The 25,907-nt window shown below is 44.4% G+C and overlaps 13 non-coding genes across 13 annotated transcripts; all 13 read left to right on the top strand.

Annotated features, from left to right (window-relative positions):
* Positions 1–8,323: 8,323 nt before the first annotated feature.
* Positions 8,324–8,442, top strand: LOC135590154 (5S ribosomal RNA). The gene has a single exon (XR_010477560.1). It is a non-coding gene; the product is annotated as a 5S ribosomal RNA (ribosomal RNA).
* A 313-nt stretch (positions 8,443–8,755) lies between these two features.
* On the top strand, positions 8,756–8,874 carry LOC135590067 (5S ribosomal RNA). Its single transcript, XR_010477473.1, has one exon. It is a non-coding gene; the product is annotated as a 5S ribosomal RNA (ribosomal RNA).
* A 313-nt stretch (positions 8,875–9,187) lies between these two features.
* Positions 9,188–9,306, top strand: LOC135590414 (5S ribosomal RNA). Its single transcript, XR_010477822.1, has one exon. It is a non-coding gene; the product is annotated as a 5S ribosomal RNA (ribosomal RNA).
* A 313-nt stretch (positions 9,307–9,619) lies between these two features.
* LOC135590193 (5S ribosomal RNA) lies at positions 9,620–9,738 on the top strand. Its single transcript, XR_010477600.1, has one exon. It is a non-coding gene; the product is annotated as a 5S ribosomal RNA (ribosomal RNA).
* Positions 9,739–19,757: 10,019 nt separating this feature from the next.
* LOC135590359 (5S ribosomal RNA) lies at positions 19,758–19,876 on the top strand. The gene has a single exon (XR_010477767.1). It is a non-coding gene; the product is annotated as a 5S ribosomal RNA (ribosomal RNA).
* Positions 19,877–20,189: 313 nt separating this feature from the next.
* LOC135590398 (5S ribosomal RNA) lies at positions 20,190–20,308 on the top strand. The gene has a single exon (XR_010477805.1). It is a non-coding gene; the product is annotated as a 5S ribosomal RNA (ribosomal RNA).
* Positions 20,309–20,621: 313 nt separating this feature from the next.
* On the top strand, positions 20,622–20,740 carry LOC135590183 (5S ribosomal RNA). Its single transcript, XR_010477590.1, has one exon. It is a non-coding gene; the product is annotated as a 5S ribosomal RNA (ribosomal RNA).
* A 313-nt stretch (positions 20,741–21,053) lies between these two features.
* LOC135590893 (5S ribosomal RNA) lies at positions 21,054–21,172 on the top strand. The gene has a single exon (XR_010478296.1). It is a non-coding gene; the product is annotated as a 5S ribosomal RNA (ribosomal RNA).
* Positions 21,173–21,485: 313 nt separating this feature from the next.
* LOC135589263 (5S ribosomal RNA) lies at positions 21,486–21,604 on the top strand. The gene has a single exon (XR_010476671.1). It is a non-coding gene; the product is annotated as a 5S ribosomal RNA (ribosomal RNA).
* A 313-nt stretch (positions 21,605–21,917) lies between these two features.
* Positions 21,918–22,036, top strand: LOC135590006 (5S ribosomal RNA). The gene has a single exon (XR_010477413.1). It is a non-coding gene; the product is annotated as a 5S ribosomal RNA (ribosomal RNA).
* Positions 22,037–22,349: 313 nt separating this feature from the next.
* LOC135590324 (5S ribosomal RNA) lies at positions 22,350–22,468 on the top strand. Its single transcript, XR_010477731.1, has one exon. It is a non-coding gene; the product is annotated as a 5S ribosomal RNA (ribosomal RNA).
* A 313-nt stretch (positions 22,469–22,781) lies between these two features.
* On the top strand, positions 22,782–22,900 carry LOC135589952 (5S ribosomal RNA). The gene has a single exon (XR_010477359.1). It is a non-coding gene; the product is annotated as a 5S ribosomal RNA (ribosomal RNA).
* Positions 22,901–23,213: 313 nt separating this feature from the next.
* Positions 23,214–23,332, top strand: LOC135590005 (5S ribosomal RNA). The gene has a single exon (XR_010477412.1). It is a non-coding gene; the product is annotated as a 5S ribosomal RNA (ribosomal RNA).
* The last annotated feature ends 2,575 nt before the right edge of the window (positions 23,333–25,907 follow it).

The raw sequence follows: 25,907 nt of genomic DNA, 5'->3' as shown, positions 1-25,907 counted from the left end.
AGACGCAAACTGCGCTTAGACGCAAACTGTGTTTAGACGCAAACTGCGCTTAGACGCAATCTGCGCTTAGACGCAAACTGCACTTAGATACAAACTGAGAATTAGCTTTTGCATCATAATAGTTTTTTTTATTGAACGAACGCAGCTTTTGGTTTTTAATCGCTGTAAGATTTCCGCTGCACTAATTCACCCCCCCCCTCTTAGTGCTCTCGATCCTAACAATTGGTATCAGAGCCCGGTTAACTCTCAAAAGGATTAAAACCCAAGAGAGATGGCTTACGCCGGAAACCAAGAGGGCCATTCTATTATACGTCCACCCATGTTTAATGGGACGGACTACACCTACTGGAAAACCCGAATGAGGATCTTTCTTATTTCTATGGATTTTGAATTATGGAATCTTGTCGAGAATGGTTTTTCAAAGTCTTCTCTTCCAATGATCGATTGGAATGATTTGGAGAAGAAGGCTTTCGCTCTAAATGCAAAGGCTATGAATGCCTTATTTTGTGCACTCGATAAAAACGAGTTTAACCGTGTTTCAACTTGTGAAACTGCATTTGATATTTGGCACACACTCGAAGTGACCCATGAGGGCACAAGTAGAGTAAAAGAGTCAAAAATCAATTTGCTGTTACACTCTTTCGAACTCTTTCGGATGAAACCGAGTGAAACCATTGGCGACATGTTTACCCGTTTCACGGATGTCGTCAACGGTCTAAAAGGACTCGGAAAGAGCTTTTCGGATTTTGAGCTTGTTAATAAGATACTAAGATCCCTTCCTAAGAGTTGGGATCCTAAAGTCACCGCTATTCAAGAGGCAAAAGATCTGCGAAATTTCCCTCTTGAAGAACTAATCGGGTCACTAATGACCTATGAAATGACTTGTAAAGCTCATGAAGAGCAAGAAGACATCCTTCCAAAGAACAGGAAGGATATGGCACTCAAAACGTCAGAATGCCACTTGAGAGAAAACTCAAGTGATGAGGACTGTGATGATGACTTGGCACTTCTAACAAGAAAGTTTAAAAAGTTCTTTAAAAGAAACAAGTTTAAGAATGATGCAAAAAATAAACTTGAACCCAAAAAGGACCAAGTGATCTGCTATGAATGCAAAAAGCCGGGACACTACAAAAGTGATTGTCCCCAAGTCAAGAAAAGAACAACAAAGAAGAAGGCGCTCCAAGCAACATGGGATGATTCGAGCGCATCTGAGGAAGAGGAGTCCAACACCGAGCAAGTTGCTCATTACGCCTTAATGGCCATCGAAGACGAGGTAACAAATTCAATAGATGCTGATTTATCTTTCGATGAATTATTAAATGCTTTCAATGACTTATTTGACGAATGCAAGAGTATAAGTAGAAAATATAAATTGCTGAAAAAGATGCATGATAGTCTTACTTGTGAGTTTGATAAGTTAAAAGTCGAACATCATGATAGTTTAAATTCATGTATCAAATGTCATGATTTAGAAACTATGCAAAAAGAAAACCTGCTACTCAAGGACACCTTGAAGAAATTTGAGGTTGGTAGCAAGTCATTAAACATGATCTTTGCAAACGAGGGTCACATTCCAAAAAGGAGCGGGATTGGATTTGTGAGAAATCCTCACCAAAATCCAACCACCTTCATAAAAGGCTCCATCTTACATGTTCAACACCAAACCAAGTGCAACTTTTGTTGCAAATCTGGACACAAGACACATTGTTGTCCATTCAAGAAAATAAGTCCAAACAAATTAATTTGGGTTCCTAAAGGAACCATGATAAACTCTATGCAACATGATAGAAAATGTAGATCTATTTATGAGGCACCCAAAAGCAAATGGGTACCTAAACATCATCCTTTCTTGTAGAAAACTAAACAATCGCAAGCTAGGAGCAAGAAATGGTACCTTGATAGTGGATGCTCAAGGCATATGACCGGAGATCCATCTCAATTCTCTAAGCTCACTAGCATAGACGAAGGATATGTCACCTTCGGAGACAACAACAAGGGTAAAATCATTGGCAAAGGAACCATAGGTAACAAATCCAACCTCTCTATTGAAGATGTTTTACTAGTTGATGGTTTAAAACATAACCTCTTGAGCATTAGTCAATTATGTGATAAAGGATATATTATAAGATTTGAATCTAATGCTTGCATCATTGAAAAACCACACAAAAATATATCTATGATTGCATTAAAACAAAACAACGTATACACTATTGACATCAATGACTTATGTGATGAAATGTGCCTTGCCGTTATGAATGAGGATGCTTGGCTATGGCATAGAAGATTAGGTCATGCTAGCATGAAACTAATCACTCAAGTATCATCTAGAGAACTTGTAAGAGGAATTCCTCATATCAAGTTCATCAAAGATAATGTATGTGATGCTTGCCAATTAGGTAAGCAAATTAAGGGTAGCTTCAAAGCTAAGAATCAAATAAGCACCTCTAGGCCCTTACAATTGATCCATATGGACTTGTTCGGACCAATCTCTACATCGAGTCTAGGAGGTAGCAAATACGCCTTTGTCATTATTGATGACTATAGCAGATATACATGGACCTACTTCTTAAAACAGAAAAATGAATGCTTTAGATATTTTACCAAGTTTTGTAAACTTGTTCAAAATGAAAAGGGATCTATGATTTCGTCAATTAGAAGTGATCATGGTGGAGAATTTCAAAACCATGACTTCCAAGAATTCTGTGAACTCAACGGATATAACCATAATTTCTCTACTCCAAGAAATCCTCAACAAAATGGGGTAGTAGAAAGAAAAAATCGAAATTTACAAGAAATGGCAAGAACAATGTTGAATGAACATAGCCTACCCAAATATTTTTGGGCCGAAGCTGTAAACACTTTATGCTATATTTTAAATAGAGTCCTAGTAAGACCCTTACTCACCAAAACTCCTTATGAGTTATGGAATAACAAAAAACCCAATGTCTCATATTTCAAAGTCTTTGGGTGTAAGTGTTTTATCTTGAATGAAAAGGATAACTTAGGAGAATTCGATGCTAAATCTGATGAAGGAATCTTTCTTGGTTATTCTTCGGTTTCTAAAGCTTTTCGCATCTTCAATAAAAGAACCTTAATTATTGAAGAATCCATCCATGTTGTTTTCAATGAGATTTCAGAAATTAAGAAAAATGATCTTGATGATGATTTTGATTCCTTGAATTTAAACGAAACCCCGTCTCCAACTAGCAACTTGGATGCATCCACTTCCGAAACATCCTTACCCAAGGATTGGAAGTATATAGATGCTCATCCTAAGGAGCTAATCCTAGGAGACACATCAAAGGGGGTTCAAACACGATCTTCTTTTAAAAACTTTTGTGCCAACGCCGCCTTTCTCTCCCAAATTGAACCCAAATGTGTTGATGAAGCCATGAAAGATGATTCATGGATTATCGCAATGCAAGATGAATTAAATCAATTTGAGAGAAATGAGGTGTGGACGCTTGTTCCTAGGCCAAATGACCATTTAGTTATTGGTACTAAATGGGTCTTTAGAAACAAGCAAGATGAAAATGGTATCGTGGTTAGAAACAAGGCTAGATTAGTGGCCAAAGGTTTCAACCAAGAAGAAGGTATCGATTACGAAGAAACCTTCGCACCTGTGGCTCGATTGGAAGCCATAAGGATGCTCCTTGCCTACGCCAGTTGCAATAATTTTAAGTTATTTCAAATGGATGTTAAAAGCGCTTTTCTAAATGGTTTCATTTCCGAAGAAGTTTATGTTGAACAACCCCCTGGATTTGAAAATAATGGTTACCCTAATCATGTGTTTAGACTAACTAAAGCTCTCTATGGTTTAAAACAAGCCCCAAGGGCTTGGTATGAGAGACTTAGTTCTTTTCTCATTGAAAATAATTTCATAAAAGGCAAGGTTGATACTACATTGTTTATCAAGAATTTTGAAAATAATTTTCTCATTGTTCAGATTTATGTTGATGATATCATCTTTGGCTCTACAAATGAATCTCTTTGTGAATCGTTTGGTAAAACTATGAGTCTTGAATTCGAAATGAGCTTAATGGGAGAATTAACATTCTTCTTAGGTTTACAAATCAAACAACTAAGCAATGGCATCTTTATTAGTCAAACTAAATATGCCATGAATTTATTAAAAAGGTTTAACATGAACAACTCAAAGGCCAGTAACACTCCTATGAGCACCTCCACTAAATTAGAAATTGATGAAAGTGGAGAAAGCTTTGATCAAAAAACTTATAGGGGTATGATAGGAAGTTTACTTTACCTCACTGCAACCAGACCAGACATCATGTTCAGTGTAGGACTTTGTGCTAGATTTCAATCAAACCCTAAGATGTCTCATCTCAAAGCAGTTAAAAGAATATTTAGATATCTTAATGGTACCACAAATCTAGGATTATGGTACCCAAAATCAGAAAATTTTGAGTTAATTGCTTATGCTGATGCTGACTTTGCTGGGTGTAGATTAGATAGAAAAAGCACATCAGGATCATGTCAATTTTTAGGACATGCCCTTGTTTCCTGGTCATCAAAGAAACAAAACTCAGTTGCACTATCAACAACCGAAGCTGAATATATTGCAGCAAGTGCATGCTGTGCACAAGTTGTATGGATGAAAAATACCTTAGAAGATTATAAAGTTCATCTCAAAAATATTCCAATTAAATGTGATAACACAAGTGCAATATGCTTAACCAAAAATCCTATACAACACTCAAGAACAAAACATATTGATATTAGACATCACTTTATACGAGATCATGTCACCAATCATGACGTAACCATAGAATTCATTGATACTAAACATCAACTAGCTGACATTTTTACAAAACCTCTAAGTGAAGAACAATTTGATTTCATTAGAAGAGAGTTAGGAATGCTCATGTGTCCGAATAAATAAACTTGTTAGAATTATTTTTCGGACTATATTGAATGATCAGATCACATGAATGCCATTTTCTATGATTATATCTGTAACAAAATCTTGTCCAAATGCATCTTAGTTGTTCGAATGCTATAAAACAGATTTATTCGTACACTTTCATGAAAAATGAGTTTTTTGAAATAAATCTGATAAAGTGATTCCTGAATATGTATGTCATTCTGTAATATCTTTACGGGTAAAATGAATTATAACAAAAGGGGGAAGAAGTTTTCAAAGCAATCTATGTAAAATCCCTCTATAAGCTTTCGTCTAAATTGGTCTTCCTTGTATAACAATGCTTTTTGTTGATGACAAAGGGGGAGAAATATATGAATTGATAAACACTGTGATTAGAAATACCTTGAGTGATGCTATAAATAATGTTTGCACAATGCCATCCTTGCATCACCAAGAGATATATGAAACATGTGCTATAGTTTGCATTATGTCTTGAGTTGATATCCTATTTTGTGAAGTAAATGCAAACTTGCTAGAATGATAATATGTGTGCATCATGTAATAGTCCTTCGAGCTTTAAATGATAATGTTCAATTACATGATGAATAGTCACAAACACTATCATACAAACTTGATGATGAATGTCACATCATCCTTGAAGAGATACATCATGATAGGTATCATGATGGGAGTATTGATAAGTTTAACTGATCTAACTTATCAATACGTCACTTGAATTCTTAGGTCTTGAATTCAAGGTTGACTTATCTCAACTATGGCATATAGACAGGGGGAGTTAAGGATAACTCCATTATCAATTGATTGTCATCATCAAAAAGGGGGAGATTGTTCAATCTCGAATTTTGATGATGAAGTCAATTGTCATTTGTTGTCTAATCTATGTGTTGAGATAAGTGTGCAGGACTAACTACGATGAAAGATAGACAAGCAGCAGGAGTTGCGCCGGAGTCAAGTTCATGATCACGTTGGGAGTTCGAGAGTTCGACGGAAGTACGGACGGTCGTCGGAGGTTCTGCGGGAACAGATCCGAGAAGTCCAGAAGCTTGCCAAGCGAAGCTCGTCGGAACTCGCCAAGTGGATCGTCGCAAAGTCCAGGAGTTTGCCGGAAGTCCGCAGAAGCATCACCGAGGGTTCATCGGATGATCGACGGAAGTTCGCCGGAAACTCGCCGGAAAAAGCAATTGACGTACCGAAGCAAAGCTGCAGAAATTGTCTTAGATTTAATCGTAGTTAGCACGGTGATTAAGTTAGAAATGGGAGGTGATCCCATTAGCTTAATCCTGGGGCAATTGGGCCCCTGAAGAACTCAAGTTGGGTCGAATGGTTAAACCCATTCGAACCCAAGAAGCTGTGGGAGGTGCAACCGCCCAGGCAGGGAGGTGCCACCGCCCAGGCTAAGTCTCCCAGCGAGACTGGGAGGTGCAACCGCTCCAGCCAGGCGGTGCAACCGCCCAGGGCTCAGTCTCCAAGCGAGACTGGGCGGTGCAACCTCCTCTGTCAAGCGGTAGCACCGCCTGAGCTCAAGTTTCGAGCTCTGCCTGGTGATGCAATCACCGAGCTCAGTCTTCGAGCTCTGGAAGAGAAGTACGACCTCTCTGGCCAGGAGATGCACAGCCTAAGCTTAGTCTTCGAGCTCTGGCAGAGAGGTGCAACCACCTCTGGCAGAGAGGTGCAACCACCTCTGGCAGAAAGGGGCGATCACCTCTGGCAGAGAAGAGAAACTTCTCTGGTCAGGAGATGCACCGCCTGAGCTCGGTCTTCGAGCTCTGGCAGGAAGGTGCAACCACCCCTGACAGAGAAGGTGCAACCGTCTGAGCTCAGTCTTCGAGCTCTGCCAGGCGGTGCCACCTCTCCAGTCGAGAGGTGCAACCGCCTGAGCTCAGACTTCGAGCTCTGCCAGGCGGTGCCACCTCTCCAGTCAAGAGGTGCAACCGCTTGATCCCGGAATTTCGGGATTTGATCGTTTTGAGCTCGAAATTTGAATTGGGTTGGGGCCTATAAATACCCCACCCATTCAGCACTGAAAAGAAACAGACCCACACCGAAATCTTGATCTTTTCTGTGATTCTAAGAGCTCAAAAGTGTTGTAAAGCCTTTAAGTCTCCTCCTTCTGTTCTTCAAGTTTTCAGTTGTAAAGTGAGGAGAGAAAGGTCTATAAAGGTTGTCTCCTGAGCCTGTTAAAAGGAGAGAAACTGTAAAAGGGCAGTTTGGCCTTCGCCCATTGAAGGAAGGCCCCTAGTTGACGTCGGCAACCTCGTCGGTGGAGGAAGCCAAAAGTGGAGTAGGTCAAGGCTGACCGAACCACTCTAAATCTCTGGTTTGCGTTTATTTTTGAGCACTTTATCATTACTGCAAACCTCCTCCATTACTACTGCTCTCTGCGCTTTCACGAACAAGTTCTAAGTGCTGTTCTTCCGAATCTGCATTCAGACGTAAATTCGAATTTTCGTACATTACAGTTTACGTTTACGTTTGATTCTGCAGAACTGTCTTCGGTGCTTTTACGAAAGAGTTTCTTTGCAGTTTACACTTACATTTTGATCCTATTGATAACTGCAAACTGTCCTCTACAATTTTACGAACGAGTTTCAACATTTAGACGTAAAACTGCATTTAGACGTAAATCGGCTTTCCTCTCACAATCATCAGTTCTTAGTTCACGTTTACGTCTTGATTTCAACTGCATACTGCTTTCTGCGAGTATACAAACGAGTTTCAAAGTTTAGACGTAAATCTGCGTCTAGACGTAAAACAGCGTTTAGACGTAAATCTGAGTTTAGACGTAAAACTGCGTTTAGACGTAAATCTGAGTTTAGACGTAAACTGCGCTTAGACGTAAAACTGCGCTTAGATGCAAACTGTGTTTAGACGCAAACTGCGCTTAGACGCAAACTGTGTTTAGACGCAAACTGCGCTTAGACGCAATCTGCGCTTAGACGCAAACTGCACTTAGATACAAACTGAGAATTAGCTTTTGCATCATAATAGTTTTTTTTATTGAACGAACGCAGCTTTTGGTTTTTAATCGCTGTAAGATTTCCGCTGCACTAATTCACCCCCCCCCTCTTAGTGCTCTCGATCCTAACAAAGTCCTCGTGTTGCACTCCTTTTTGCGCCCCGAGCGACCGAAACCTCTCCCGTCGACCTCCGAGGCGATGGTTTTGGGCCTCGGAATTTGCCGTGACCGCTACGCTGTCAGTCTCGTGGGGCTCGGAGAGAGGTTTCCGGAATGGGGTCGCAATAGCGATTCCGAGTTCGTTCGAGAAAGTCGCGATTGTTTCGGCGCGCGCCTGCCGTGTCCGGTACGCGGTGGGCATCGGAGAGATCCGACAACGGCGATTCCAAGATCGTTCGAGAGGTTTAGGGGCTCCATACACCGTCCGCGACGTGCACAAAGGCGAGGGACGACGCAAACGAAATGAGTGCGATCATACCAGCACTAAAGCACCGGATCCCATCAGAACTCCGAACTTAAGTGTGCTTGGGCGAGAGTAGTACTAGGATTGGTGACCCCCTGGGAAGTCCTCGTGTTGCACTCCTTTTTGCGCCCCGAGCGACCGAAACCACTCCCGTCGACCTCCGAGGCGATGGTTTTGGGCCTCGGAATTTGCCGAGACCGCTACGCAGTCAGTCTCGTGGGGCTCGGAGAGAGGTTTCCGGAATGGGGTCACAATAGCGATTCCGAGTTCGTTCGAGAAAGTCGCGATCGTTTCGGCACGCGCTTGCCGTGTCCGTTACGCGGTGGGCATCGGAGAGATCCGACAACGGCGATTCCGAGATCGTTCGAGAGGTTTAGGGGCTCCATACGCCGTCCGCGACGTGCACAAAGGCGAGGGACGACGCAAATGAAAGGAGTCCGATCATACCAGCATTAAAGCACCGGATCCCATCAGAACTCCGAAGTTAAGCGTGCTTTGGCGAGAGTAGTACTAGGATGGGTGACCCCCTGGGAAGTCCTCGTGTTGCACTCCTTTTTGCGCCCCGAGCGACCGAAACCTCTCCCATCGACCTCCGAGGCGATGGTTTTGGGCCTCGGAATTTGCCGTGACCGCTACGCAGTCAGTCTCATGGGGCTCGGAGAGAGGTTTCCTGAATGGGGTCGCAATAGCGATTCCGAGTTCGTTCGAGAAAGTCGCGATCGTTTCGGCGCGCGCTTGCCGTGTCCGGTACGCGGTGGGCATCGGAGAGATCCGACAATGGCGATTCCGATATCGTTCGAGAGGTTTAGGGGCTCCATACGTCGTCCGCGACATGCACAAAGGCGAGGGACGACGCAAACGAAACGAGTGCGATCATACCAGGACTAAAGCACCGGATCCCATCAGGACTCCGAAGTTAAGCGTGCTTGGGCGGGAGTAGTACTAGGATTGGTGACCCCCTGGGAAGTCCTCGTTTTGCACTCCTTTTTGCGCCCCGAGCGACCGAAACCTCTCCCGTCGACCTCCGAGGCGATGGTTTTGGGCCTCGGAATTTTCCGTGACCACTACGAAGTCAGTCTCGTGGGGCTCGGAGAGAGGTTTCCGGAATGGGGTCGCAATAGCGATTCCGAGTTCGTTCTAGAAAGTCGCGATCGTTTCGGCGCGCGCTTGCCGTGTCCGGTATGCGGTGGGCATCGGAGAGATCCGGCAACGGCGATTCCGATATCGTTCGAGAGGTTTAGGGGCTCCATACGCCGTCCGCGACGTGCACAAAGGCGAGGGACGACGCAAACGAAACGAATGCGATCATACCAGCACAAAAGCACCGGATCCCATCAGAACTCCGAAGTTAAGCGTGCTTGGGCGAGAGTAGTACTAGGATGGTTGATCCCTTGCGAAGTCCTCGTGTTGCACTCCTTTTTGCGCCCCGAGCGATCGAAACCTCTCCCGTCGACCTCCGAGGCGATGGTTTTGGGCCTCGGAATTTGCCGTGACCGCTACGCAGTCAGTCTCGTGGGGCTCGGAGAGAGGTTTCCGGAATGGGGTCGCAATAGCGATTCCGAGTTCGTTCGAGAAAGTCGCGATCGTTTCGGCGTGTTAGGATCGAGAGCACTAAGAGGGGGGGGGTGAATTAGTGCAGCGGAAATCTTACAGCGATTAAAAACCAAAAGCTGCGTTCGTTCAATAAAAACTATTATGATGCAAAAGCTAATTCTCAGTTTGTATCTAAGTGCAGTTTGCGTCTAAGCGCTGATTGCGTCTAAGCGCAGTTTGCGTCTGAACACAGTTTGCGTCTGAACACAGTTTGCGTCTAAGCGCAGTTTTGCGTCTAAGCGCAGTTTACGTCTAAACTCAGATTTACGTCTAAACGCAGTTTTACGTCTAAACGTAGATTTACGTCTAAACGTAGTTTTACGTCTAAACGCAGATTTACGTCTAAACTCAGATTTACGTCTAAATGTAGTTTTGCGTTTAAAAGCAGTTTTGAACCTGGAAAAGCGTTTTACGTAGAAAGCAATTTGCAGTTATAAATGGAGTCCGAATGTAAGCGTAAACTGCAGTGTGAAGATCGTACGAAAACACGATTTACGTTTGAATGCAGATTCTGAAAGAACAGCACTTAGAACTTGTTCGTGAAAGCGCAGAGAGCAGTAGTAATGGAGGAGGTTTGCAGTAATGATAAAGTGCTCAAAAATAAACGCAAACCAGAGATTTAGAGTGGTTCGGTCAGCCTTGACCTACTCCACTTTTGGCTTCCTCCACCGACGAGGTTGCCGACGTCAACTAGCTGCCTTCCTTCAATGGGCGAAGGCTAACTGCCCTTTTACAGTTTCTCTCCTTTTGACAGGCTCAGGAGACAACCTTTACAGATCCTTTCTCTCCTCTCTTTACAACTCAAGACTTGAAGAACAGAAGGAGGAGAACTTTAGGACTTTACACAAATTTGAGCTCTTAGAATCACTGAAAAGATCAAGAATTCGGTGTGGATCTGTATCTTTTCAGTGCTGAATGGGTGGGGTATTTATAGGCCCCAACCCAGTTCAAATTTGGAGCTCAAAACGATCAAATCGATCAAATCCCAGAATTCTGGGATCAGGCGGTTGCACCTCTTGACTGGAGAGGTGGCACCGCCTGGCAGAGCTCGAAGACTGAGCTCAGGCGATTGCTTCTCTCTGCCAGAGCTCGAAGACTGAGCTCGGTGATTGCATCACCTGGCAGAGCTCGAAGACTGAGCTTGGTGATTGCATCACCTGGCAGAGCTCGAAACTGAGCTCGGTGGTTGCATCACCTGGCAGAGCTCCAAACTGAGCTCAGGCTGATGCACCTCTCTGCCAGAGCTCGAAGACTGAGCTCGGTGATTGCATCACCTGGCAGGGCTCGAGACTGAGCTCAGGCTGATGCACCTCTCTGCCAGAGCTCGAAGACTGAGCTCGGTGGTTGCATCGCCTGGCAGAGCTCGAAACTTGAGCTCTGGCGGTGCTACCTCTTGGCAGAGGAGGTTGCACCGCCCAGTCTAGCTCGAAGACTGAGCTCTGGGCGGTTGCACCTCTCGGCTGGGGCGGTTGCACCTCCCAGCCTCGCAGCCCTGGCGGTTGCACCTCCTGGCTGGGGCGGTTGCACCTCCCAACCCCCACAGCCCAGGCGGTTGCACCTCCTGGCTGGGGCGGTTGCACCTCCTGGTGCAATCAGGGTCCGAATGGTTCGCTCCATTCGGCCCACTTTGAATCTTTTCAGGGGCCCAATTGCCCCAAGATTAAGCTAATGGGATCACCTCCCATTTTCATGCTTCATCATCATGCTAACTACGATTAACTCTAAGACAACTTCTGCAGCTTTGCTCCGATGCGTCAATCGCTTCTTCCGGCGAGTTTCCGGCCAACTTCCGTCGATCAACCGATAACCCTCGGTGATCCTTCTGCGGACATCCGGCATACTCCTGGACTTTGCGACGATCCACTTGGCGAGTTCCGACGAGCTTCGCTTGGCAAGCTTCTGGACTTCTCGGATCTGTCCTCGCTGAACCTCCGACGACCGTCCGAACTTCCGTCGAACTCTTGAACTCCCAACGTGATCATGATCTTGACTCCGGCGCAACACCTGCTGCTTGTCTTACTCTTATCGTAGTTAATCCTGCACACTTATCTCAACACTTAGATTAGATAACAAATGACAATTGACTTCATCATCAAAATCTGAGATTCAACAATCTCCCCCTTTTTGATGATGACAATCAATTGATAAAGGAGTTGTCCTTAACTCCCCCTATCTATATGCCATAGTTGAGATAAGTCAACCTTGAATTCAAGACCAAAGAATTAAAGTGACGTATTGATAAGTTAGATCAGTTAAACTTATCAATACTCTCATCATGATGCCCATCATGATGTATCTCTTCAAGAATGATGTCAAAGCATGACATATATCATCAAGTTTGTATTATAGTGTTTGTAACTGTTCATCATGTAAACATATAAAGCTACGAAGGACTTTTTACATGATGCACACATTTGAGATTTTCTAGCAAGTTTGCATTTACTTCACAAAATAGGATATCAAATCAAGATATGATGCAAACTATAGCACATGTTCACATATCTCTTGGTGATGCAAGGATGGCATAACATTGTTTATAGCATCATTCAAGTATTTGCAACTATGACATAGATATGATGATGGCAGTTCAGCTATGACATAGTGTTTATCAATTCATATGTTTCTCCCCCTTTGTCATCAACAAAAAGCATGATAGCATTTTCAAGCATATAAAGGAAGTCATGACACATATATCTTTTTATTATTTTTGCTTGACGGAGGAAAGTCATTTTTCAAAGAGTTTTCATAAGAGTGTACAAGAACATCCCAATTTTAGCATACAAACCGAAAAATGAACTTCTTACATGCATCTGGTTAAAAATATTTGTCACATAATTTGCAACATGTTATTTGATCAAGCGTTTGTCAAGGCATGTAATAGTAATAACATCCGAAAAATAATTTTAACTAGTTAAAGTATTCGGACAATTCAACATTCCTAATTCTCTTCTTATGTAATCAAATTGTTCTTCACATAGGGGTTTTGTAAAAATGTCAGCTAGTTGATGTTTAGTATCAATGAATTCTATGGTTACATCTTGATTAGTGACATGATCTCGTATAAAGTGATGTCTAATATCAATATGTTTTGTTCTTGAGTGTTGTATAGGATTTTTGGTTAAGCATATTGCACTTGTGTTATCACATTTAATTGGAATATTTCTGAGATAAACTTTATAATCTTCTAAGGTATTTTTCATCCATACAACTTGTGCACAGCATGCACTTGCTGCAATATATTCAGCTTCGGTTGTTGATAGTGCAACTGAGTTTTGTTTCTTTGATGACCAGGAAACAAGGGCATGTCCTAAAAATTGACATGATCCTGATGTGCTTTTTCTATCTAATCTACACCCAGCAAAGTCAGCATCAGCAAAAGCAATTAACTCAAAATTTTCTGATTTTGGGTACCATAATCCTAGATTTGTGGTACCATTAAGATATCTAAATATTCTTTTAACTGCTTTGAGATGAGACATCTTAGGGTTTGATTGAAATCTAGCACAAAGTCCTACACTGAACATGATGTCTGGTCTGGTTGCAGTGAGGTAAAGTAAACTTCCTATCATACCCCTATAAGTTTTTTGATCAAAGCTTTCTCCACTTTCATCAATTTCTAATTTAGTGGAGGTGCACATAGGAGTGTTACTGGCCTTTGAGTTGTTCATATTAAACCTTTTTAATAAATTCATGGCATATTTAGCTTGACTAATAAAGATGCCATTGCTTAGTTGTTTGATTTGTAAACCTAAGAAGAATGTTAATTCTCCCATTAAGCTCATTTCGAATTCAAGACTCATAGTTTTACCAAACGATTCACAAAGAGATTCATTTGTAGAGCCAAAGATGATATCATCAACATAAATCTGAACAATGAGAAAATTATTTTCAAAATTTTTGATAAACAATGTAGTATCAACCTTGCCTTTTATGAAATTATTTTCAATGAGAAAAGAACTAAGTCTCTCATACCAAGCCCTTGGGGCTTGTTTTAAACCATAGAGAGCTTTAGTTAGTCTAAACACATGATTAGGGTAGCCATTATTTTCAAATCCAGGGGGTTGTTCAACATAAACTTTTTCGGAAATGAAACCATTTAGAAAAGCGCTTTTAACATCCATTTGAAATAACTTAAAATTATTGCAACTGGCGTAGGCAAGGAGCATCCTTATGGCTTCCAATCGAGCCACAGGTGCGAAGGTTTCTTCGTAATCGATACCTTCTTCTTGGTTGAAACCTTTGGCCACTAATCTAGCCTTGTTTCTAACCACGATACCATTTTCATCTTGCTTGTTTCTAAAGACCCATTTAGTACCAATAACTAAATGGTCATTTGGCCTAGGAACAAGTGTCCACACCTCATTTCTCTCAAATTGATTTAATTCATCTTGCATTGCGATAATCCATGAATCATCTTTCATGGCTTCATCAACACATTTGGGTTCAATTTGGGAGAGAAAGGCGGCGTTGGCACAAAAGTTTTTAAAAGAAGATCGTGTTTGAACCCCCTTTGATGTGTCTCCTACGATTAGCTCCTTAGGATGAGCATCTATATACTTCCAATCCTTGGGTAAGGATATTTCGGAAGTGGATGCATCCAAGTTGCTAATTGGAGATGGGGTTTCGTTTAAATTCAAGGAATCAAAATCATCATCAAGATCATTTTTCTTAATTTCTGAAATCTCATTGAAAACAACATGGATGGATTCTTCAATAACTAAGGTTCTTTTATTGAAGATGCGAAAAGCTTTAGAAACCGAAGAATAACCAAGAAAGATTCCTTCATCAGATTTAGCATCGAATTTTCCTAAGTTATCCTTTTCATTCAAGATAAAACACTTACACCCAAAGACTTTGAAATATGAGACATTGGGTTTTTTGTTATTCCATAACTCATAAGGAGTTTTGGTGAGTAAGGGTCTTACTAGGACTCTATTTAAAATATAGCATGCAGTGTTTACAGCTTCGGCCCAAAAATATTTGGGTAGGCTATGTTCATTCAACATTGTTCTTGCCATTTCTTGTAAATTTCGATTTTTTCTTTCTACTACCCCATTTTGTTGAGGATTTCTTGGAGTAGAGAAATTATGGTTATATCCGTTGAGTTCACAGAATTCTTGGAAGTCATGGTTTTGAAATTCTCCACCATGATCACTTCTAATTGACGAAATCATAGATCCTTTTTCATTTTGAACAAGTTTACAAAACTTGGTAAAATATCTAAAGCATTCATTTTTCTATTTTAAGAAGTAGGTCCATGTATATCTGCTATAGTCATCAATAATGACAAAGGCGTATTTGCTACCTCCTAGACTCGATGTAGAGATTGGTCCGAACAAGTCCATATGGATCAATTGTAGGGGCCTAGAGGTGCTTATTTGATTCTTAGCTTTGAAGCTACCCTTAATTTGCTTACCTAATTGGCAAGCATCGCATACATTATCTTTGATGAACTTGATATGAGGAATTCCTCTTACAAGTTCTCTAGATGATACTTGAGTGATTAGTTTCATGCTAGCATGACCTAATCTTCTATGCCATAGCCAAGCATCCTCATTCATAACGGCAAGGCACATTTCATCACATAAGTCATTGATGTCAATAGTGTATACGTTGTTTTGTTTTAATGCAATCATAGATATATTTTTGTGTGGTTTTTCAATGATACAAGCATTAGATTCAAATCTTATAATATATCCTTTATCACATAATTGACTAATGCTCAAGAGGTTATGTTTTAAACCATCAACTAGTAAAACATCTTCAATAGAGAGGTTGGATTTGTTACCTATGGTTCCTTTGCCAATGATTTTACCCTTGTTGTTGTCTCCGAAGGTGACATATCCTTCGTCTATGCTAGTGAGCTTAGAGAATTGAGATGGATCTCCGGTCATATGCCTTGAGCATCCACTATCAAGGTACCATTTCTTGCTCCTAGCTTGCGATTGTTTAGTTTTCTACAAGAAAGGATGATGTTTAGGTACCCATTTGCTTTTGGGTGCCTCATAAATAGATCTACATTTCTTATCATGTTGCATAGAGTTTATCATGGTTCCTTTAGGAACCCAAATTAATTTGTTTGGACTTATTTTCTTGAATGGACAACAATGTGTCTTGTGTCCAGATTTGCAACAAAAGTTGCACTTGGTTTGGTGTTGAACATGTAAGATGGAGCCTTTTATGAAGGTGGTTGGATTTTGGTGAGGATTTCTCACAAATCCAATCCCGCTCCTGTTTGGAATGTGACCCTTGTTTGCAAGGATCATGTTTAATGACTTGCTACCAACCTCGAATTTCTTCAAGGTGTCCTTGAGTAGCAGGTTTTCTTTTTGCATAGTTTCTAAATCATGACATTTGATACATGAATTTAAACTATCATGATGTTCGACTTTTAACTTATCAAACTCACAGGTAAGACTATCATGCATCTTTTTCAGCAATTTATATTTTCTACTTATACTCTTGCATTCGTCAAATAAGTCATTGAAAGCATTTAATAATTCATCGAAAGATAAATCAGCATCTATTGAATTTGTTACCTCGTCTTCGATGGCCATTAAGGCGTAATGAGCAACTTGCTCGGTGTTGGACTCCTCTTCCTCAGATGCGCTCGAATCATCCCATGTTGCTTGGAGCGCCTTCTTCTTTGTTGTTCTTTTCTTGACTTGGGGACAATCACTTTTGTAGTGTCCCGGCTTTTTGCATTCATAGCAGATCACTTGGTCCTTTTTGGGTTCAAGTTTATTTTTTGCATCATTCTTAAATTTGTTTCTTTTAAAGAACTTTTTAAACTTTCTTGTTAGAAGTGCCAAGTCATCATCACAGTCCTCATCACTTGAGTTTTCTCTCAAGTGGCATTCTGACGTTTTGAGTGCCATATCCTTCCTGTTCTTTGGAAGGATGTCTTCTTGCTCTTCATGAGCTTTACAAGTCATTTCATAGGTCATTAGTGACCCGATTAGTTCTTCAAGAGGGAAATTTCGCAGATCTTTTGCCTCTTGAATAGCGGTGACTTTAGGATCCCAACTCTTAGGAAGGGATCTTAGTATCTTATTAACAAGCTCAAAATCCGAAAAGCTCTTTCCGAGTCCTTTTAAACCGTTGACGACATCCGTGAAACGGGTAAACATGTCGCCAATGGTTTCACTCGGTTTCATCCGAAAGAGTTCGAAAGAGTGTAATAGCAAATTGATTTTTGACTCTTTTACTCTACTTGTGCCCTCATGGGTCACTTCGAGTGTGTGCCAAATATCAAATGCAGTTTCACAGGTTGAAACACGGTTAAACTCGTTTTTATCGAGTGCACAAAATAAGGCATTCATAGCCTTTGCATTTAGAGCGAAAGCCTTCTTCTCCAAATCATTCCAATCGATCATTGGAAGAGAAGACTTTGAAAAACCATTCTCGACAAGATTCCATAATTCAAAATCCATAGAAATAAGAAAGATCCTCATTCAGGTTTTCCAGTAGGTGTAGTCCGTCCCATTAAACATGGGTGGACGTGTAATAGAATGGCCCTCTTGGTTTCCGGCGTAAGCCATCTCTCTTGGGTTTTAATCCTTTTGAGAGTTAACCGGGCTCTGATACCAATTGTTAGGATCGAGAGCACTAAGAGGGGGGGGGTGAATTAGTGCAGCGGAAATCTTACAGCGATTAAAAACCAAAAGCTGCGTTCGTTCAATAAAAACTATTATGATGCAAAAGCTAATTCTCAGTTTGTATCTAAGTGCAGTTTGCGTCTAAGCGCTGATTGCGTCTAAGCGCAGTTTGCGTCTGAACACAGTTTGCGTCTGAACACAGTTTGCGTCTAAGCGCAGTTTTGCGTCTAAGCGCAGTTTACGTCTAAACTCAGATTTACGTCTAAACGCAGTTTTACGTCTAAACGTAGATTTACGTCTAAACGTAGTTTTACGTCTAAACGCAGATTTACGTCTAAACTCAGATTTACGTCTAAATGTAGTTTTGCGTTTAAAAGCAGTTTTGAACCTGGAAAAGCGTTTTACGTAGAAAGCAATTTGCAGTTATAAATGGAGTCCGAATGTAAGCGTAAACTGCAGTGTGAAGATCGTACGAAAACACGATTTACGTTTGAATGCAGATTCTGAAAGAACAGCACTTAGAACTTGTTCGTGAAAGCGCAGAGAGCAGTAGTAATGGAGGAGGTTTGCAGTAATGATAAAGTGCTCAAAAATAAACGCAAACCAGAGATTTAGAGTGGTTCGGTCAGCCTTGACCTACTCCACTTTTGGCTTCCTCCACCGACGAGGTTGCCGACGTCAACTAGCTGCCTTCCTTCAATGGGCGAAGGCTAACTGCCCTTTTACAGTTTCTCTCCTTTTGACAGGCTCAGGAGACAACCTTTACAGATCCTTTCTCTCCTCTCTTTACAACTCAAGACTTGAAGAACAGAAGGAGGAGAACTTTAGGACTTTACACAAATTTGAGCTCTTAGAATCACTGAAAAGATCAAGAATTCGGTGTGGATCTGTATCTTTTCAGTGCTGAATGGGTGGGGTATTTATAGGCCCCAACCCAGTTCAAATTTGGAGCTCAAAACGATCAAATCGATCAAATCCCAGAATTCTGGGATCAGGCGGTTGCACCTCTTGACTGGAGAGGTGGCACCGCCTGGCAGAGCTCGAAGACTGAGCTCAGGCGATTGCTTCTCTCTGCCAGAGCTCGAAGACTGAGCTCGGTGATTGCATCACCTGGCAGAGCTCGAAGACTGAGCTTGGTGATTGCATCACCTGGCAGAGCTCGAAACTGAGCTCGGTGGTTGCATCACCTGGCAGAGCTCCAAACTGAGCTCAGGCTGATGCACCTCTCTGCCAGAGCTCGAAGACTGAGCTCGGTGATTGCATCACCTGGCAGGGCTCGAGACTGAGCTCAGGCTGATGCACCTCTCTGCCAGAGCTCGAAGACTGAGCTCGGTGGTTGCATCGCCTGGCAGAGCTCGAAACTTGAGCTCTGGCGGTGCTACCTCTTGGCAGAGGAGGTTGCACCGCCCAGTCTAGCTCGAAGACTGAGCTCTGGGCGGTTGCACCTCTCGGCTGGGGCGGTTGCACCTCCCAGCCTCGCAGCCCTGGCGGTTGCACCTCCTGGCTGGGGCGGTTGCACCTCCCAACCCCCACAGCCCAGGCGGTTGCACCTCCTGGCTGGGGCGGTTGCACCTCCTGGTGCAATCAGGGTCCGAATGGTTCGCTCCATTCGGCCCACTTTGAATCTTTTCAGGGGCCCAATTGCCCCAAGATTAAGCTAATGGGATCACCTCCCATTTTCATGCTTAATCATCATGCTAACTACGATTAACTCTAAGACAACTTCTGCAGCTTTGCTCCGATGCGTCAATCGCTTCTTCCGGCGAGTTTCCGGCCAACTTCCGTCGATCAACCGATAACCCTCGGTGATCCTTCTGCGGACATCCGGCATACTCCTGGACTTTGCGACGATCCACTTGGCGAGTTCCGACGAGCTTCGCTTGGCAAGCTTCTGGACTTCTCGGATCTGTCCTCGCTGAACCTCCGACGACCGTCCGAACTTCCGTCGAACTCTTGAACTCCCAACATGATCATGATCTTGACTCCGGCGCAACACCTGCTGCTTGTCTTACTCTTATCGTAGTTAATCCTGCACACTTATCTCAACACTTAGATTAGATAACAAATGACAATTGACTTCATCATCAAAATCTGAGATTCAACACGGCGCGCGCTTGCCGTGTCCGGTACGCGGTGGGCATCGGAGAGATCCGACAATGGCGATTCCGATATCGTTCGAGAGGTTTAGGGGCTCCATACGCCGTCTGCGACGTGCACAAAGGCGAGGGACGACGCAAACGAAACGAGTGCGATCATACCAGGACTAAAGCACCGGATCCCATCAGGACTCCGAAGTTAAGCGTGCTTGGACGGGAGTAGTACTAGGATTGGTGACCCCCTGGGAAGTCCTCGTGTTGCACTCCTTTTTGCGCCCCGAGCGACCGAAACCTCTCCCGTCGACCTCCGAGGCGATGGTTTTTGGCCTCGGAATTTGCCGTGACCGCTACGCAGTCAGTCTCGTGGGGCTCGGAGAGAGGTTTCCGGAATGGGGTCACAATAGCGATTCCGAGTTCGTTCGAGAAAGTCGCGATCGTTTCGGCGCGCGCTTGCCGTGTCCGGTACGCGGTGGGCATCGGAGAGATCCGACAATGGCGATTCCGATATCGTTCGAGAGGTTTAGGGGCTCCATACGCCGTCTACGACGTGCACAAAGGCGAGGGACGACGCAAACGAAACGAGTGCGATCATACCAGGACTAAATCACCGGATCCCATCAGGACTCCGAAGTTAAGCGTGCTTGGGCGGGAGTAGTACTAGGATTGGTGACCCCCTGGGAAGTCCTCGTGTTGCACTCCTTTTTGCGCCCCGAGCGACCGAAACCTCTCCCGTCGACCTCCGAGGCGATGGTTTTGGGGCTCGGAATTTGCCATGACCGCTACGCAGTCAGTCTCGTGGGGCTCGGAGAGAGGTTTCCGGAATGGGGTCGCAATAGCGATTCCGAGTTCGTTCGAGAAAGTCGCGATCGTTTCGGCGCGCGCTTGCCGTGTCCGGTACGCGGTGGGCATCGGAGAGATCCGACAATGGCGATTCCGAGATCGTTCGAGAGGTTTAGGGGCTCCATACGTCGTCCGCGACGTGCAAAAAGGCGAGGGGCGACGCAAACGAAACGAGTGCGATCATACCAGCACTAAAGCACCGGATCCCATCAGAACTCCGAAGTTAAGCATGCTTGGGTGGGAGTAGTACTAGGATTGGTGACCCCCTGGGAAGTCCTCGTGTTGCACTCCTTTTTGCGCCCCGAGCGACCGAAACCTCTCCCGTCGACCTCCGAGGCGATGGTTTTTGGCCTCGGAATTTGCCGTGACCGCTACGCAGTAAGTCTCGTGGGGCTCGGAGAGAGGTTTCCGGAATGGGGTCGCAATAGCGATTCCGAGTTCGTTCGAGAAAGTCGCGATCGTTTCGGCGCGCGCTTGCCGTGTCCGGTACGCGGTGGGCATCGGCGAGATCCGACAATGGCGATTCCGATATCGTTCGAGAGGTTTAGGGGCTCCATACGCCGTCCGCGACGTGCACAAAGGCGAGGGACGACGCAAACGAAACGAGTGCAATCATAGCAGCACTAAAGCACCGGAACCCATCAGGGCTCCGAAGTTAAGCGTGCTTGGGCGGGAGTAGTACTAGGATTGGTGACCCCCTGTGAAGTCCTCGTGTTGCACTCCTTTTTGCGCCCCGAGCGACCGAAACCTCTCCCGTCGACCTCCGAGGCGATGGTTTTGGGCCTCGGAATTTGCCGTGACCGCTACGCAATCAATCTCGTGGGGCTCGGAGAGAGGTTTCCGGAATGGGGTCGCAATAGCGATTCCGAGTTCGTTCGAGAAAGTCGCGATCGTTTCGGCTTGCGCTTGCCGTGTCCGGTATGCGGTGGGCATCGGAGAGATCCGACAACGGCGATTCTGAGATCGTTCGAGAGTTTTAGGGGCTCCATACGCCGTTCGCGACGTGCACAAAGGCGAGGGGCGACGCAAACGAAACGAGTGCGATCATACCAGCACTAAAGCACCGGATCCCATCAGAACTCCGAAGTTAAGCGTGCTTGGGTGAGAGTAGTACTAGGATGGTTGACCCCTTGGGAAGTCCTCGTGTTGCACTCCTTTTTGCGCCCCGAGCGACCGAAACCTCTCCCGTCGACATCCGAGGCGATGGTTTTGGGCCTCGGAATTTGCCGTGACCGCTACGCAGTCAGTCTCGTGGGGCTCGGAGAGAGGTTTCCGGAATGGGGTCGCAATAGCGATTCCGAGTTCGTTCGAGAAAGTCGCAATCGTTTCGGCGCGCGCTTGCCGTGTCCGGTACGCGGTGGGCATCAGCGAGAACCGACAATGGCGATTCCGATATCGTTCGAGAGGTTTAGGGGCTCCATACGCCGTCCGCGACGTGCACAAAGGCGAGGGACGACGCAAACAAAACGAGTGCGATCATACCAGCACTAAAGCACCGGATCCCTTCAGGACTCCGAAGTTAAGCGTGCTTGGGCGGGAGTAGTACTAGGATTGGTGACCCCCTGGGAAGTCCTCGTGTTGCACTCCTTTTTGCGCCCCGAGCGACCGAAACCTCTCCCGTCGACCTCCGACGTGATGGTTTTGGGCCTCGGAATTTGCCGTGACCGCTACGCAGTCAGTCTCGTGGGGCTCGGAGAGAGGTTTCCGGAATGGGGTCGCAATAGCGATTCCGAGTTCGTTCGAGAAAGTCACGATCGTTTCGGCGCGCGCTTGCCGTGTCCGGTATGCGGTGGGCATCGGAGAGATCCGACAACGGCGATTCCGAGATTGTTCGAGAGGTTTAGGGGCTCAATACGCCGTCCGCGACGTGCACAAAGGCGAGGGACGACGCAAACGAAACGAGTGCGATCATACCAGCACTAAAGCACCGGATCCCATCAGGACTCTGAATTTAAGCGTGCTTGGGCGGGAGTAGTACTAGGATGGTTGACCCCTTGGGAAGTCCTCGTGTTGCACTCCTTTTTGCGCCCCGAGCGACCGAAACCTCTCCCGTCGACCTCCGAGGCGATGGTTTTGGGCCTCGGAATTTGCCGTGACCGCTACGCTGTCAGTCTCGTGGGGCTCGGAGAGAGGTTTCTGCAATGGGGTCGCAATAGCGATTCCGAGTTCGTTCGAGAAAGTCGCGATCGTTTCGGCGCGCGCTTGCCGTGTCCGGTATGCGGTGGGCATCAGAGAGATCCGACAATGGCGATTCCGAGATCGTTCGAGAGGTTTAGGGGCTCCATACGCCGTCCGCAACGTGCACAAAGGCGAGGGGCGACGCAAATGAAATGAGTGCGATCATACCAGCACTAAAGCACCGGATCCCATCAGAACTCCGAAGTTAAGCGTGCTTGGGCGAGAGTAGTACTAGGATGGTTGACCCCTTGGGAAGTCCTCGTGTTGCACTCCTTTTTGCGCCCCGAGCGACCGAAACCTCTCCCGTCGACATCCGAGGCGATGGTTTTGGGCCTCGGAATTTGCCGTGACCGCTACGCTGTCAGTCTCGTGGGGCTCGGAGAGAGGTTTCCGGAATGGGGTCGCAATAGCGATTCCGAGTTCGTTCGAGAAAGTCGCGATCGTTTCGGCGCGCGCTTGCCGTGTCCGGTACGCAGTGGGCATCGGCGAGATCCGACAATGGCGATTCCGATATCGTTCGAGAGGTTTAGGGGCTCCATACGCCGTCCGCGACGTGCACAAAGGCGAGGGACGACGCAAACAAAACGAGTGCGATCATACCAGCACTAAAGCACCGGATCCCTTCAGGACTCCGAAGTTAAGCGTGCTTGGGCGGGAGTAGTACTAGGATTGGTGACCCCCTGGGAAGTCCTCGTGTTGCACTCCTTTTTGCGCCCCGAGCGACCGAAACCTCTCCCGTCGACCTCCGAGGTGATGGTTTTTGGCCTTGGAATTTGCCGTGACCGCTACGCAGTCAGTCTCGTGGGGCTCGGAGAGAGGTTTCCGGAATGGGGTCGCAATAGCGATTCCGAGTTCGTTCGAGAAAGTCGCGATCGTTTCGGCGCGCGCTTGCCGTGTCCGGTACGCGGTGGGCATCGGAGAGATCCGACAATGGCGATTCCGATATCGTTCGAGAGGTTTAGGGGCTCCATACGCCGTCCGCGACGTGCACAAAGGCGAGGGACGATGCAAACGAAACGAGTGCGATCATACCAAGACTAAAGCACCGGATCCCATCAGGACTCTGAAGTTAAGTGTGCTTGGGCGGGAGTAGTACAAGGAAATGGAACAGAATACGCGTAATCGACCAAAGCTCGATTTCGGACAGAATTCCAGTGGCACATCAAACAAATATTTCAGAATAACAATTATGCTCCAATACTCATAAGAAGGCTATGGTTGAACCATATATCAGTCTATATTCGGATGGAACAGATTTCATATGAAACAGGGCTCCCAACACAGAGTTACCTCTGATTTGGTAACGTAAGGTCAAAATCACAATCACTGGTTTGCAGACTTTATAGGATCGGATTCAACAGACGATAGGATGAGCAATTGAACTCCAAAATGTTCAAACTATATGTCAAAAGAGAGGATTTCAAGTCTAGTTTCAAATAAAATCAGTTTGGTACAAATCAGAATTTTCAACAGGGAGTTATAGGCGTTTTAGTTTCGAAAGGTCAGAAGTCTTGAACTCTGTTTTACAGCGTCTATAGGCTCTTTTGAAACAAATTTTTGGGTAAGTATTCGGTGTCCAAAATCTACCAAATCGGTGTCAAAAGAAAGACATACGAGTCTAATTTCAAACAAAAATAGTTCCTGCCTGAATTCTCATTCTGTACTAAAACTTAGGGCCGAAGCAGTGCTTAGGGGTCAGTTTACCGAAAACTTTCAGAATCCATAGTTCTATGTCCAAAGAGGAATATATCAGTTTCTAAATAAAAATCTTCCAATTTATTTTGAATCAACATAAAAACAGAGTCAAATACTTATGTAGGATGGGGTTAGAACACTTGCCTTTGCAAATTTTGACCCGAAGTAACAAGATTAAAGCAAAAACCCTAAAAGCCCCAAATTTTCTTTCTCTTCTCCTTCTTCTTCTTCTTCTTCTTCTTCTTCTTTTCTTTCCCTGATCACCCACGAGCTGCCTCCTCTGCTTCCTTAACAACAAAGGCAGAGAGGCTTAAGCGGTGGAATTTGTCATTTGGTGCATTTTGCAGTTTAGTCCTTGTTTTTATCATATTCACGATTAGGTCCTTAGGGTTTACATATAGGTCCTCAGATTCTTTCTTTTTTTCTTTTTTTTTTTTTGAACAGATCTCCCAAATCTTAAAAATAAGTTACCTCTGATTCATACTCTATTTCTTTTGTCAATTAAAATAGATGCTTACATTATCACCAAAAATTTATACGAACATTCGGAATTGAGGGGTGTTACACTCTCCCCCCCTTAAAAGAAAAATTTAGTCCTCTAAATTTATCGTACCTCTATTCGATGAAAAGACGAGGATACACCTTTTTCATTTCCTCTTCTAGCTCCCAAGTTGTCTCCGCTCCAGAATGATGTCTCCAAATTACTTGAACCAGTGGAATGACCCGATTCCTTAGGACTTTTTCTTTCTTATCAATAATCTGAATAGGCTCTTCCACATAGGATAAATCTTTATCGATCTCCACCAGCTCATATTTAATGATGTGAGCAGGGTCATACATATACTTTCTAATCATCGAGACATGAAATATATCATGGACATGGCTCAATGCTGGTGGTAAAGCAATCCTGTAAGCGACAGAACCAATCCTCTCAAGAACCTCAAAAGGTCCAATAAATCTTGGGCTTAATTTTCCTTTCTTCCCAAACCTTATAATGCCTTTGGAGGGGGAGACTTTTAAGAATACCAAATCTCCGATTTCAAACTCAATATCTCGCCTTCTATTGTCGGCATAACTCTTTTGACGACTCTGAGCAGCTTTTAACCTTTTCCTTATAACTTGAATTTTCTCGGTAGTTTCTTGTACCTTGTCCGGTGCTAACAATTTTCTGTCACCAACTTCCTCCCAACATATAGGTGTTATGCACCTTCGCCCATATAAAGCTTCATAAGGAGCCATCTGAATACTTGAATGATAACTATTATTATACGTGAACTCAACAAGTGAAATATCCTTATCCCATTCACCTTTCCAATCCATAACATAGGCTCTAAGCAAATCCTCAAGTGTTTGAATTGTTCTTTCTGACTGACCATCAGTCTGAGGATGATATGCAGTACTAAACTTAACTTTAGTGCCCAACGACTCCTGCAATCTTCTCCAGAATCTAGAGAGAAATCTGGAGTCTCTATCAGAGATGATCTCCTTTGGAATACCATGAAGTCTTACTATTTCACTGACATATAAATCTGCAAGTCTATCAAGCGAATAAGTCGTATTAATCGGTAGGAAATGTGCAGATTTT

This window comes from Musa acuminata, chromosome BXJ1-8, assembly GCF_036884655.1.
Source record: "Musa acuminata AAA Group cultivar baxijiao chromosome BXJ1-8, Cavendish_Baxijiao_AAA, whole genome shotgun sequence".
Taxonomy (NCBI): domain Eukaryota; kingdom Viridiplantae; phylum Streptophyta; class Magnoliopsida; order Zingiberales; family Musaceae; genus Musa; species Musa acuminata.
This window is presented reverse-complemented; position numbering and strand designations above follow the sequence as displayed.